The sequence below is a fragment of the Miniopterus natalensis genome, chromosome X (genome assembly GCF_054644295.1).
Source record: "Miniopterus natalensis isolate mMinNat1 chromosome X, mMinNat1.hap1, whole genome shotgun sequence".
Classification (NCBI taxonomy): domain Eukaryota; kingdom Metazoa; phylum Chordata; class Mammalia; order Chiroptera; family Miniopteridae; genus Miniopterus; species Miniopterus natalensis.
Window position 1 is genome coordinate 60,298,360 of NC_142103.1, and position 12,551 is coordinate 60,310,910.

The 12,551-nt window shown below is 36.5% G+C and overlaps 1 protein-coding gene across 2 annotated transcripts in view; it reads left to right on the top strand.

The window, feature by feature from the left end:
- OPHN1 (oligophrenin 1) overlaps positions 1-12,551 on the top strand; it is a 507,400-nt gene that overhangs the window by 83,488 nt on the left and 411,361 nt on the right. The gene's annotated exons all lie outside the window — the stretch shown is intronic.

The following is a 12,551-nucleotide window of genomic DNA, read 5'->3' on the forward strand; positions in this document are numbered from 1 at the left end:
TACTCAGTAAATCTGAAAAAGACAAGCTTTTCAGATGTTAATAAGTCTAAACAGGACTCTGGAAGCTGTGCAGCCTGAGGGGCCAGATTAAATACCCAAGCCCTATAACCTTTCCCTGGCCTGTAGCCAGGTTCTTATTCTTGGTGATAATTTAAAGAAAGGATCACAAAGGTAGAATTCAATACTACTTCCAAAAGTCGCAGCAAGCAAAAAAGCACTGGCAACACCAGGTGCCTATTTGGGTGCCAGGTTTTCTTTTTTTTTGTTTTTTTTGTTTTTTTCTGAGTCCCTAACACCAGCTGCTAGTGAGTGCTGAACTGCTCATTGCTGCCAAAAACATGTAGGAAACTTGGTGAAAAAAAATTCTCTGGTTGGAAAGAGCACAGGAGATACAGGGCAAAGCCAATTACTTATTCTTGTTATTATTAATGCAAATTTAAAGCTACAGAAAGTCATGTAATAAACATCCTTGTACCTACCCCCTAGACAACCTTTTGTCATTTGCTTCATTGCTATCTTTCTCTAAATAAAACAGAGAGAGTGAAATCTGCTTTTACCACAATCCTGAATGAATTGGGTGTGTATCCTTGACCATATTCTAGGGGATCTATATATATATATATGATGTCCATTCTCCTAAAATTGTTTTATATGTTTAAAATATTTTCACACATGGAGTCATGCCACATGTACCATTGAACTTGCTTTTTTTCACTCAGCAATATTCTATTTATTTATTTTTCAAATATGTCTTTATTGATTTCAGAGAAAGGAAAGGAGAGGGGGAGGGAGGGAGATAGAAACATCAATGATTTGAGAGTCATTGATCAGCTACCTCCTGCACGCCCCCCACTGAGCATTGAGCCAGCAACACAAGCATGTGTCCTAACTGGGAATTGAACCGTGTTCTCCTGGATCATAGGTCAATGCTCAACTGCTGAGCCATGCCAGCCAGGCATCATTATTCCTTTTAAATATTTAAATATTTCCATGTTGATATATCAATGTAATTCATTTACTTTTAATAATGAATAATATACTGGCACACTTCTGTTGTGAAAATTGTTGGAGAAAATTGAAAATAAAATCTGCTAACCTAGAAAATCCTTTTCATAAATGTAAAAAAGAAAGAAAACAGTTTTATTGTTGAATAAGCACTAAACCAAACTGGCATGTAAATGACTGAGACTGAAAAGACTGAAAAATCTCACCCTTTTATAAAGTAGCCAAACAGATACAATCCATTATGTACATATTCCAAGATAAACCATAACTTTCCCTCAATTAAAATGACTTGACAGCACTATTTGCTATACATAGTTTGACCAAAATGCATCTGGTAATTTAGGTAATCATATGTTAGCTCACTGCCTTTATGGAAAGGAAAAAATAAAACTTTTCTTATCTCTGTGACAAGCAGAGAATTAAGACTTAAAGCAAGGCAAACTTCCAGGGTAACAGGGAGATAAAACATATCTTTCTTGATGTTACTATTCCAAAGAGATGGATCCCATGCCCTCAAGAAAAGTATTCCTGGGTTGTAATGCTGACAAGCATCTTATTTATTTATTTATTTATTCATTTATTTGTTTATTTATGTTTTAAACGTATCTTTATTGATTTCAGGGAGAGGAAGGGAGAAGGGAAGAGAGAGAGAGAAACATCAGTGATGAGAGAGTCATTGATTGGCTGCCTCCTGCATGCCCCACACTGGGGATTGAGCCCGCAACCCGAGCATGCGCCCTGACCCAGAATCGAACATTGATCTCCTGGATCATAGGTCAGTTTTCAACTGTTGAGCCATGCCCGCCCGGGTGAGAGGCTTTTTTAGTTTTTACAAAGATTTGTATACATGTCAAAGTGACTGAAGGCAACTTTGCAAGTAAAAATTTTTTCAAGGATATAGCTAAGTAAAGAGAGAGGGGAAAATGCCTTTCCCTTATGGCAGCCAGGAACATTCAGTCCTACAATACGCAACATTTTTATCTATTGATTTCCTTATTAATGGGCATATCAGCTGTTTCTAATTTTCATTATTGCTAGTAATATGCCCAGAACATCCTCATATATTCCTTCTTCAGAAACGTACAAGAGTTTCTCAGGTAATGAGCATTTATATAACATTACCAGATCTTTACAAATTGCATTTCTAAATGGTTATGCCTGTTTAGGCTTCCACCAACAAATATGAGATTAGATTCTCCATTTATTCACATCATCATTCACATTTGATAATGTTATACCTTAAGAATTTTGTCAATCTGATGCGTATGAAATGGAATCTCATTATTACTTAATTTTTATTTTCCTAACTATTAATTGAGCACTTTCCGATATGTTTATTGGTCATTCATATTTTCTCTTTTGTGAGTTGCCTATTTTTGTATTATTTACCCATTTGTCTTTTGGGTTGTTGGCCTTTATTATTGATTTAAAAGTGTTATTTCAGAAGTTAAACCCTTATTTGTTAAATATGTTACAAATAATTTCCCCCTATTTCTAGTCTCCTCCATTGCCAAAGACAACCACTTTCTCTCCCTTTTCATTTTGTTTGTGGTATCTTTTGTTATACAGAAGTTTTTAGCTCTTGAATATATCATGACTTCATTTATTATTTTTGCATTTGTTTCTTATTTAAGAAATTGTTCCCTACACTAAAGTTAGAAATATATTTTCTTGTTTTCTTCTACGGGTTTTAAAGGTTTGCTTTTCACATTTTGGTTATAAGTCCATCTAGTTTTATTTTTATGTATGGTGTGAGATGGGTGTCTAAACTTTTATATGGATAGCAAATTGCCCAACATCTTTTATGTAATAATATATAATTTATGTCTGTTTTTTTGTTAATGGCAATACAGCAACAGATTTAACTGGAAAAGTTAGACCTCAGTCCTTGACTTTGGCTGAGAAATAATTCAGAGCCAAGAACTCATAATTAGTAATTATAAGAGAAAACTTATTTAGGATGTTACAGAGGTAGAAGAACAAGTTACAGAGGCAAAAGAAGGCCCCTTGGAAATTAGAAGAAAGAAAGCAAGGGTACTTGCCTTGAGGGGAGAAAGGAGGAAGGAAAGGGGAGGGGAGACAGACAGACAGAGATAAGGGAAAGAAGGAGGTGGGGAAAGGTGTGTACATGCTCAAGGGAGAGAGCAGAGCACTAACAAGAACTGGGTCCTTCATCTTGAGGATTTTTATCTAGAGGTTTCAGGGGAGGATCTCAGTAGAATATCCATTAGCTTTCCAGGTGTGTCCTTTCAGGCTCATGGTCTCCATTAATTGGTCAACACCAGGGCAGCCGTGGCATTGTCCATAATGTCAGCTATGGCATTGCCCAGCCTGACCTTGCTGCTTTTCTGGGCCTGGAGCTGAAACACAACTGAGGCCTAAATGTCATCTCTAGTTTGACCAGAACTCTGTCTCTGTAGTCAACAGACCTGAGGCTTTGCTCCTGATTATTTGATGCAGGCCACAACCTCATTGTCCAGAGGACTTAAGGGAGTGGTCATGCAAGCACTTGTATGGGAGTCTATGAGGTTATTCTCTGGCCTCCTTTTTCCTCCTCTAAGGGTTCTAAAACCACATGACTATGGACATGCTAAGGGAGGAAAGACCAAGGGATGGTCTGAACTGCATGACCAGGGATATGAAAGATCAGGGGTTTTAAACCCCATGACCAGCAATATGCTAGGGGAGGAAAGGTCACCGTAGGGGTGAGGTCCCACCTTACAGTTGTCTGTTGCTAGGCACCAGAGGCTTTCCTTCCTGGTGACCTTCCATACCTGGCCTATCATTCCTACTCTGCTCATGTCTGTCTAACTGCCTACTATATCATTGTGATGTGTCCTCTGTCATATGCTAATTTTTCATATATATGTAGATCTGTTTCTGGGTTTTCCACATTTCTACTCCATCTGGCTATTTGACTCTTCCAGTACCTATACTATATTAATTATTATAGTTTATAACAAGTCTAGCTTATTGGTAAGGAGAGTCTGACCAACTTTTTTTATTTTCTTTTTGTTTGCTGATTTTTAATATTGAAAATAAAAGCATTTAATATCCCTTAAAGGGCAGCAATGTCTGCTTTAACCCTGGAAGGGGAAGAGTTGCCACATGTGAACTCACCCTGGAGGGAGTCTAATTTCTAAGACCCCTGAGGGCATCAGTGGGGATTATCCCCATTGGTATTACTTGGACCATGGCACTAGGGGGTGACTGGAGCAGGGACTTCCGCCTGCACACAGCCTCTGCTGGCAGGTGGTGGATGAATAGAGACCCTTCTTTTCCCTCACCCAGAGCTTAAGGTTTCACGGGGAAACTGCACGTGGATGCGGGTTGAAATAGGGTAGTGCCTTGCTGAAAGTGCTCCAGACATGGAAGCAGCAGGTAAAGGCATGCTTGACCAACTTATTCTTTATATTTTCCTCACTATTCTTGGATTGACACTTCACTGTTGAATGGCTGAGTTTATCAAGTTTCATAATGCATTGAATTTATATTAAGAGAACTGACCCCATATGATACTGAGTTTTCCCATGTATGGAAATGGGTGATGGTTTTATTAATCAGGGGCCATTTGTGTATTTTAATATTGTTTAAAATATGTTTACATAAAATTCATGCACACCAAGGTTGCTTGTATTTTAGTTGCTATAATGAATTCTTTAAAACTATACTTTGCTTGTTTTAGACATACAGGAATTTTATTGATTTTTGTGTTGATCTTGTATCCACTAACCTTGATGAACTCATTAGTTCTAATGGTTTGCCTGTAGATTTGCTTGGATTTTCTAAGTAGTAAATCATGTCACTTATAAACATTCACAATTTTAATGCAGATGTTCTTTCCAAACTTTATACTTCATATTTATTTTTCTTGTCTAACTTCAATGGCTAGGGTTACCATTCAATATTTATTAGAAAGAGCTATAGGGGCACCTTGAACTTGATCCATACTTTAATGAGAATGCTTTTAAAATTTCACTGTTAAGTCTGATATTTGATGTTTTTGGTAGGTAGTGGTTTTCAGGTTAAGGAAGTTCTTTTCTAATCTGAGACTGCTCCCCCCCCCCCCCCCTTTTGGTAATAATGATAATGAATGAGTCTTGTATGTTGATCAAATGCTTTTTTGTATCTTACATCTGTAAATATGGCAAATGACGCTAATAGATTTTCTAATGTTAAATTATCCTTGAAGTCTTAGAATAAATCTTACTTGATCATCATGTATCGTAACTTTATTTTTTTCAGTTTTATTGAGATATAATTCACATATAGCACTGTGTAACTTTAAGGTGTACAACTTAATGACTTGACTTACATATATTACAGAATGATTGCCACAAGGAGTTTAGTTAACAATCATCATTATATATATTCACACACATATATACGTGTGTATATATATGTATATGTGTGTGTGTATATTTATAAAGAGAGCGAAAAATACTTTTATTCTTTGTGATGAGAACTTTTAGCATCTACTCTCTTAACTACTTTCAAGTATACCATACAGCAGTGCTAAATGTAGTCATCATGTTGTATATCTCATCCCAGCACTTATCTCATAAATGGATGTCTGTACCTTTTGACCATCTTCATTCAATTCTCCCACCCTCACCCCTGCCTTTGGTAGCCACAAATCTGATCCCTTTTTCTATGAGTTTGGCTTGTTGTTGTTTTTTAGATTGCACATTTAAGTGAGATAATAAAGAATTTTTATTTCTCTGTCTGACTTATTTCACTTAGTATAGTGCTCTCGAAGTTCATCTATATTGTCATAAATGGCAGGATTTCCTTCTTATAATGACTTTTTAAAAAAAATATATCTTTATTGATTTCAGAGAGAGGAAAGGAGGTGGAGAGAGAGAGATAGAAACATCAATGATGAGAGAGTCATTGATCGAGCCCGCAGCTCGGGCATGTGCCCTGACCGGGAATCGAACCCTGATCGCCTGGATCCTAGGTCGACGCTCAACCGCTGAGCCACACCCGGCTGGGCTATAATGACTTTTTTATACATTGCTTATTCACCAATATTTGTTTAGGACTTTTATATCTATCTTCATGAATGAGATTGGCCTGTAATTTTCTTTCCCTGTACATTTTATCATTCACTCATTTGAGAAGTATTTATTGAGTCTGTACTGTTTCAGGTATTGTTCTAATAAATGTGGATTGAGTAGTGAATAAAATAGATAAAAATCCTTACTTACTCTCAGCAAACTTACCAGGGAGAAGACAGATTATAAACAAAATAATTAAACATATGGTGTGTTAGATGTTGACAAATGCTAATGGTAAAAAATAAGCAGGAATGAGAATAGGGTGAGGGTGTGTGTGTGTGTGTGTGTGTGTGTGTGTGTATGGGATCTGCAATCTTAGATAAGGACTTATAGAAAAGGCTCTCTGGCAAGGTGACATTTCAGTAAAAACATCTGAAGGAAGAGAAGTTATACTGGCTCTGAAGTGGTCATGTTTGTGATGAGTTCAAGGAACAGAAAAGAAGCCATTGTGGCTAAAACTTTGCTCTCAGGTCAATAAATAATTGGATAGCCTTCTTTGTTTCTATTTTTTTATATATATCTTTATTGATTTCAGAGAGAGGAAACGAGAAGGAGAGGGAGATAGAAACATCAATGGTGAGAGAGTCATTGATCGGCTGTCTCCTGCGTGCCCGCGATTGGGGATCGAGCTCGCAACCCGGGCATGTGCCCTGACCGGGAATCAAACTCCGATTGCCTGGATCCTAGGTCGATGCTCAACCGCTGAGCCACGCCCGGCTGGGCGCCTTCTCTGTTTTTGAAAACATATTTTGAAATACTTATAGATTCAGAAGATTCTTTCAGTTAGTTTTCCCAATGATTACATCTTACAAAATTATAATACAATAACAAAACCAGGAAACTGACTTTGATATAATGCATATGTATAGTACTGTGCATTTTATCACATGTACATTTGTGTGAATACTTCCCTGACAGTATTCTATTCCCTGGCAACCAAGAATATGCTCTTCATCTTTATATTTTTGTCATTTTGAGAATGCTATATGAATGGAATCATACAGTATATGACCTTTTGAGATTGGCTATTTTTTTTTTCACTCAGCACAGTTTTCTGGAAATTGTAACAAATTTTTGCATGTGTCAATAATTTGTCGCTTTTTATTTCTGAGTAGTATTTTGTGGTATAGATGTACCACAGTTTTACTGTTCACCTGGTGAAAGATACCTGGGTTGTTTCCAGGTTTTGGCTACTCATAGAACTGCTATGGACATTTGTGTAGAGGATTTTGAGCAGACATATGTTTTCACTTTTGGGGGCTAAATACCTAGGAGTACAATTTTTGGGTTGTATGGTGGTGTTTGTTGGTTTTTTTTGGTGTGTGTGTGTGTGTTTTTAAAGACACTATCAAACTATTTTCCAGAGTGATTTTACAATTTTGCATTTGCAATAACAATGTATGAGAGATTCTGTTTTCCTGCATCCTCACCAGGATTTGGCATTGTCACTATATATATTTATTTTTATTTTAGCCTTACTGATAGGTATATAGACGTAGGTCATTGTGCTATTAATTTGCATTTCCCAAATCTGTAATGATGTTGAGAATCCTTTTTTTGATGCTGACTTTCCATCCATATATTCTCTTCAACGAAATACCTTTTTATATTGTTGCCTGTTTTCTAACTGGATTGCTTGTATTTAATTTTCAATTTTGAGTATTCTTTATTATTCTATAGGAGACCTCTATGAGATACGTGGTTTATACTTTCTCTCAGTCTGTAGCTTGTTTTTTTATCCTCTTAATAGGGTTTTAAAAAAAAAAAAAAAGTCTTTATTGATTTCAGAAAGAGGAAAGGAGAGGGGAAAGAGAGAGAGAGAAACATAAATGATGAGTCATTGATCGGCTGCCTCCGGCACCCCACCTACTGGGGATTGAGCCTGCAACCCAGGCATGTGCCCTGACTGGAATTGAACCTCGATCTCCTGGATCATAGGTCGGCGCTCAACCACTGAGCCACGCCAGCTGGGCTTAATAGGGTTTTTATAGATCAAAATTTTAAATTTTTGATGTTCAGTTTATATAAATTTTTGTTTTATAGATCACACTTTTGGTATCAAGTCTAAGAACTCTTTTTTAAAAAAATTATCTTTATTGTTGAAAGTATTACAGGTATCCCCTTTTTCCCCCCATTGACCCGCTCCACCTCACGTCTGCCCCCCCCCCCGAAGGCCTTCCCCATACTATTGTCTGTATCCACGGGTTATGCATATATGCATATAAATTATTTGATTAATCTTTTCCTACTCACTCCCCCACCCCCTCCTTACCTCTGAGATTCCTCAGTCTGTTCCATATTTCTATGAAGTCGAAGAACTCTTTAGCAAGGACCTAAAAGTTTTCTCCAAGTTTTCTTCTAAAAATTTTATTGTCTTAGGTTTAAGTCTATGGTCCATTTTGAGTTAATTTTTGTATGAAATGTATGGGTTGAGGTTCAGTTTTATGCCTGATGTCTAATGGCTCTAGCACTGTTTGTTAAAAAAGCTATCTTTCAATCAATTGTTTTTACACTTTTAATAAGAATCAGTTGGGGTATAATTTATGTAGATACTCTACCCTCAAGGAGATGGAGCATGACTCACCTCTCCTTAAATGTGGGCTTCACATAGTGATTTTTTTCCAAAGATACAGTATGGGGTGGAGGAAAGAAAGAATAATTTTAGAGTAGAGAATCCTGACATACATTATCCATCCAGGTGATCAATGAATGTCAGCATCATTGATAAGTCATGTAGATGGTATGTACTTGGGATAAGATGTGATGAGAATGGAACTTTACTCCTGTGTTTTCCTCCCCAAAACATATAATGCTAGTCGAACCACCAGAAAAACATCATAAAATTCCATTTGGAGGATATTCTACAAACTACCTGACTAGTACTTAAAACTGTCAAGGTCATCAATAACATGGAAAGACTGAGAAACTGTCACATCCAAGAGAAACCCAAGGAGACATGACTACTAAATGTAATGTGATATCCTGTCTGGGATCTTAGAAAACAAAGAGGACATTAGGAAAAAAGAAAAACTAAGGAAATCTGTATAAAATATGGACTTTAGTTAATAATAATTTTACCACTCTTAATTCATTAATTATAACATATGCACCATACTAATGTTTACAATAGAGGAATTGGGTGTGAGGTATATGGGAACTCTGTATTATCTTTGCAAGTTTTCTGTAAATCTAAAATTGTTCCAAAAAAGTTTGTTTAAAAAAACATTAGGGCATATTTGTGTGGGTCTGTTTCTGGGTTTTCTTTTATATAACATTGATCTATAAACAATACCATACATTCTTTTTTTAAAATTTATATTTATTGTTGAAAGCATTACAGATATCCCCTTTTTCCCCCCAATTGATCCCCTCCACCTCATGTCTGCCCCACCCCCAGACCTTCCCCATATTATTGTCGGTGTCCATAGGTTATGCATTTATGTATGTAAGTTTTTTGATTAATCTCTCACAACCCACTAACCTGCCCCCACCTTCCCTCTGAGATTCCTCAGTCTCTTCCATGCTTCTAAGTGTCTGGATCTATTTTGTTCATCAGGTTATTTTGGTCATTAGATTTCACATATGAGTGAGATCATATGATACTTGTCTTTCTCTGACTGGCTTATTTTGCTTAGCATAATACTCTCCAGTTGCATCCATTTTGTCTCAAAGGGTAAGAGATCCTTCTGTTTTACAGTTGCATAATATTCCACAGTATAAATGTATCATAGCTATTTTATCCACTCATCTACTGGTGGACACTTGGGGTGTTTCCAGATCTTAGCTATTTTAAATTGCACTGCTATGAACATAGGGGTGCATAAATTCTTTCTGACTAGTGTTTCAGGTTTCATAGGATATATTGCTAGGAATGGGATCACTGGGTCAAATGGGAGTTCCATATTTATTTTTTTGAGGAAACTCCATACTAGTTTCCATAGTGGCTGCACCAGTATGCATTCCCACTAGCACTAGTGTACTAGGGTTCCCTTCTCTCCACATCCTTGCCAATACTTGCTGTTTGTTGATTTGTTGATGGTAGCCATTCTGAAAGGTGTGAGGTGATATCTCATTGTGGTTTTAATTTGCATCTCTCTGATGATTAGTGACATGGAGCATTTTTTCATATGTCTCTTGGCCATCTGTATGTCCTCTTTGGAGAAGTGGCTATTTAGGCCCTTTGCCCATTTTTTAATTGGATTATTTTTCTTCCTTTTGTTAAGTTGTATGAGTTCCTTACATAGTTTGTATATTAACCCTTTATCAGATGTGTCAGTGGCAAATATGTTCTCCCATGCAGTGGGCTTCCTTTTCGTTTTGTTGATGGCGTCATACTGTGTAGAAACTTTTTATTTTGATGTAGTCCCACTTGTTTATTTTTTCTTTTGTTTACCTTGTCCTGGGAGATGTATCAGCAGACACATTTCTACAAGAGATGTCTGAGATTTTGCTGCCTATGTTTTCTTCTGGAATTTTTATGATTTCACATGTTACATTAAAGTCTTTTATCCATTTTGAGTTTATTTTGTGTATGGTGTAAGTTGGTGGTGTAGTTTCATTTTTTTGCGTATACCTGTCCAATTCTCCCAACACCATTTATTGAAGAGACTCTCCTTACTCCTTTGTATGTTCTTGCATCCTTTGTTAAATATTAATTGAGCATAATGGCTTGGGTCAATTTCTGGGTTCTCTGTTCTGTTCTTCTGATCTATATGTCTGTTTTTGTGCCAGTATCAGCCTGTTTTGCTTACAGGGTCTTTGTAGTATAACTTGATGTGGTATTGTGATCCCCCCAACTTTATTCTTCATTCTCAAGATTGCCGTGGCTATTTGGGGTCTTTTTTGTTCCATATAATTAAAAAATAAATAAATAAATATATATATATATATATATATATATATATATATATATTTATATCTTTATTGATTCAGAGAGAGGAAGGGAGGAGAGAGAGATAGTAACATCAATAATGAGAGAGTCATTGATCTGCTGCCTCTTGCTTGCCCCCTATTGGGGATCAAGACTGCAACCTGGGCATGTGCCCTGACTGGGAATTGAATCGCTATCTCCTGTGTCACAGGTTGATGCTCAATGTCTGAGCCACCCCAACCAGGCCATATAAATTTTTGGAGTGTTTGTTCTAGATTTGTGAAATATGCCTTTGGTATATTAATAGGGCTTGCATTGAATTTGTAGATTGCTTTGGATAGTATGGTCATTTTAATGATGCTAATTCTTCCAATCCATGAAAATGGTATATTTTTCCACTTGTTTATATCTCCCTCTGTCTCTTTTTGCAAGGTCCTGTAGTTTTCTGAGTTTTACCTTCTTGGTTAATTCCTAAGTATCTTAATTTTTTGTTGTTGCAATGGTAAATGGGATTGTTTTTTAGTTTCTCTTTCTGAGAGTACATTATTGGTGTATAAAAATTCCATCGATTTCTGGGTGTTAATTTTGTATCCTGCTACCTTGCTGAACTCATTTATTAAATCTAGTAGTCTTTAGGATTTCCTATGCACAATATCATGTCATCTGAAAATAATGACAGTTTTGTTTCCTCCTTTCCAATTTGGGTGCCTTTTATGTTTTCTTCTTGTTTGATAGCTGTGACTAGGACTTCAGTACTATGTTGAATAAGAGTGGTGAGAGTAGACACCCCTGACTTGTCCCTGTTTTTTGGGGAAATGCTTTTAGTTTTTGCCCATTGAGTATGATGTTGGCTATAGGTTTGTCATATATGACCTTTATTATGTTGAGGTATGATCCCTCTATTCCCACTTTGCTGAGAGTTTTTATCAAAACTGAGTGTTGGATTTTGTTGAATGCTCTTTTTGCATCTATTGACATGATCATTGATTTTTGTCTTTCATTTTGTTTATGTGATGTATCACATTTATTCATTTTCAAATATTGTAGCAACCTTGCATCTCTGGAATAAATCTCACTTGGTCATGTTATAGGCTCTTTTTAATATATTGCTGGATCTGGTTTGCTAATATTTTGTTGAGGATTTTAGCATCTATGTTCATCAGGGATATTGGCCTGTAAGTTTCTTTCTTTGTAGTGTCTTTATCGGGTTTTGGAATTAGGCTAATGCTGGTCTTATAAAAAGAGCTTGGAAGTGTTCTTTCCTCTTGGAATTTTTGGAATAGTTTGAGGAGGACAGGTGTTAGTTCTTCTTCGAATGTTTGGTAAAACTCCCCTGTGAAGCTGTCCAGGCCAGGGCTTTTGTATGCTGGGCGTGTTTTGATTACTGCTTCAACTTCATTAGTAGTTGTCGCCCTATTCAGGTTTTCTGACTTCCTGATTGAGTTTTGGAAGGTTGTATTTTTCTAGAAATTTGTCTATTTTGTCCATGTTGTCCAGCTTGTTGGCGTATTATTGTTTATAGTTTTTTCTTAAAATCCTTTGTATTTTTGTTGGGTCAGTTGTTATTTCACCTCTTTCATTTCTGATATTGTTTATTTGGGTCCTGTCTCTTTGTT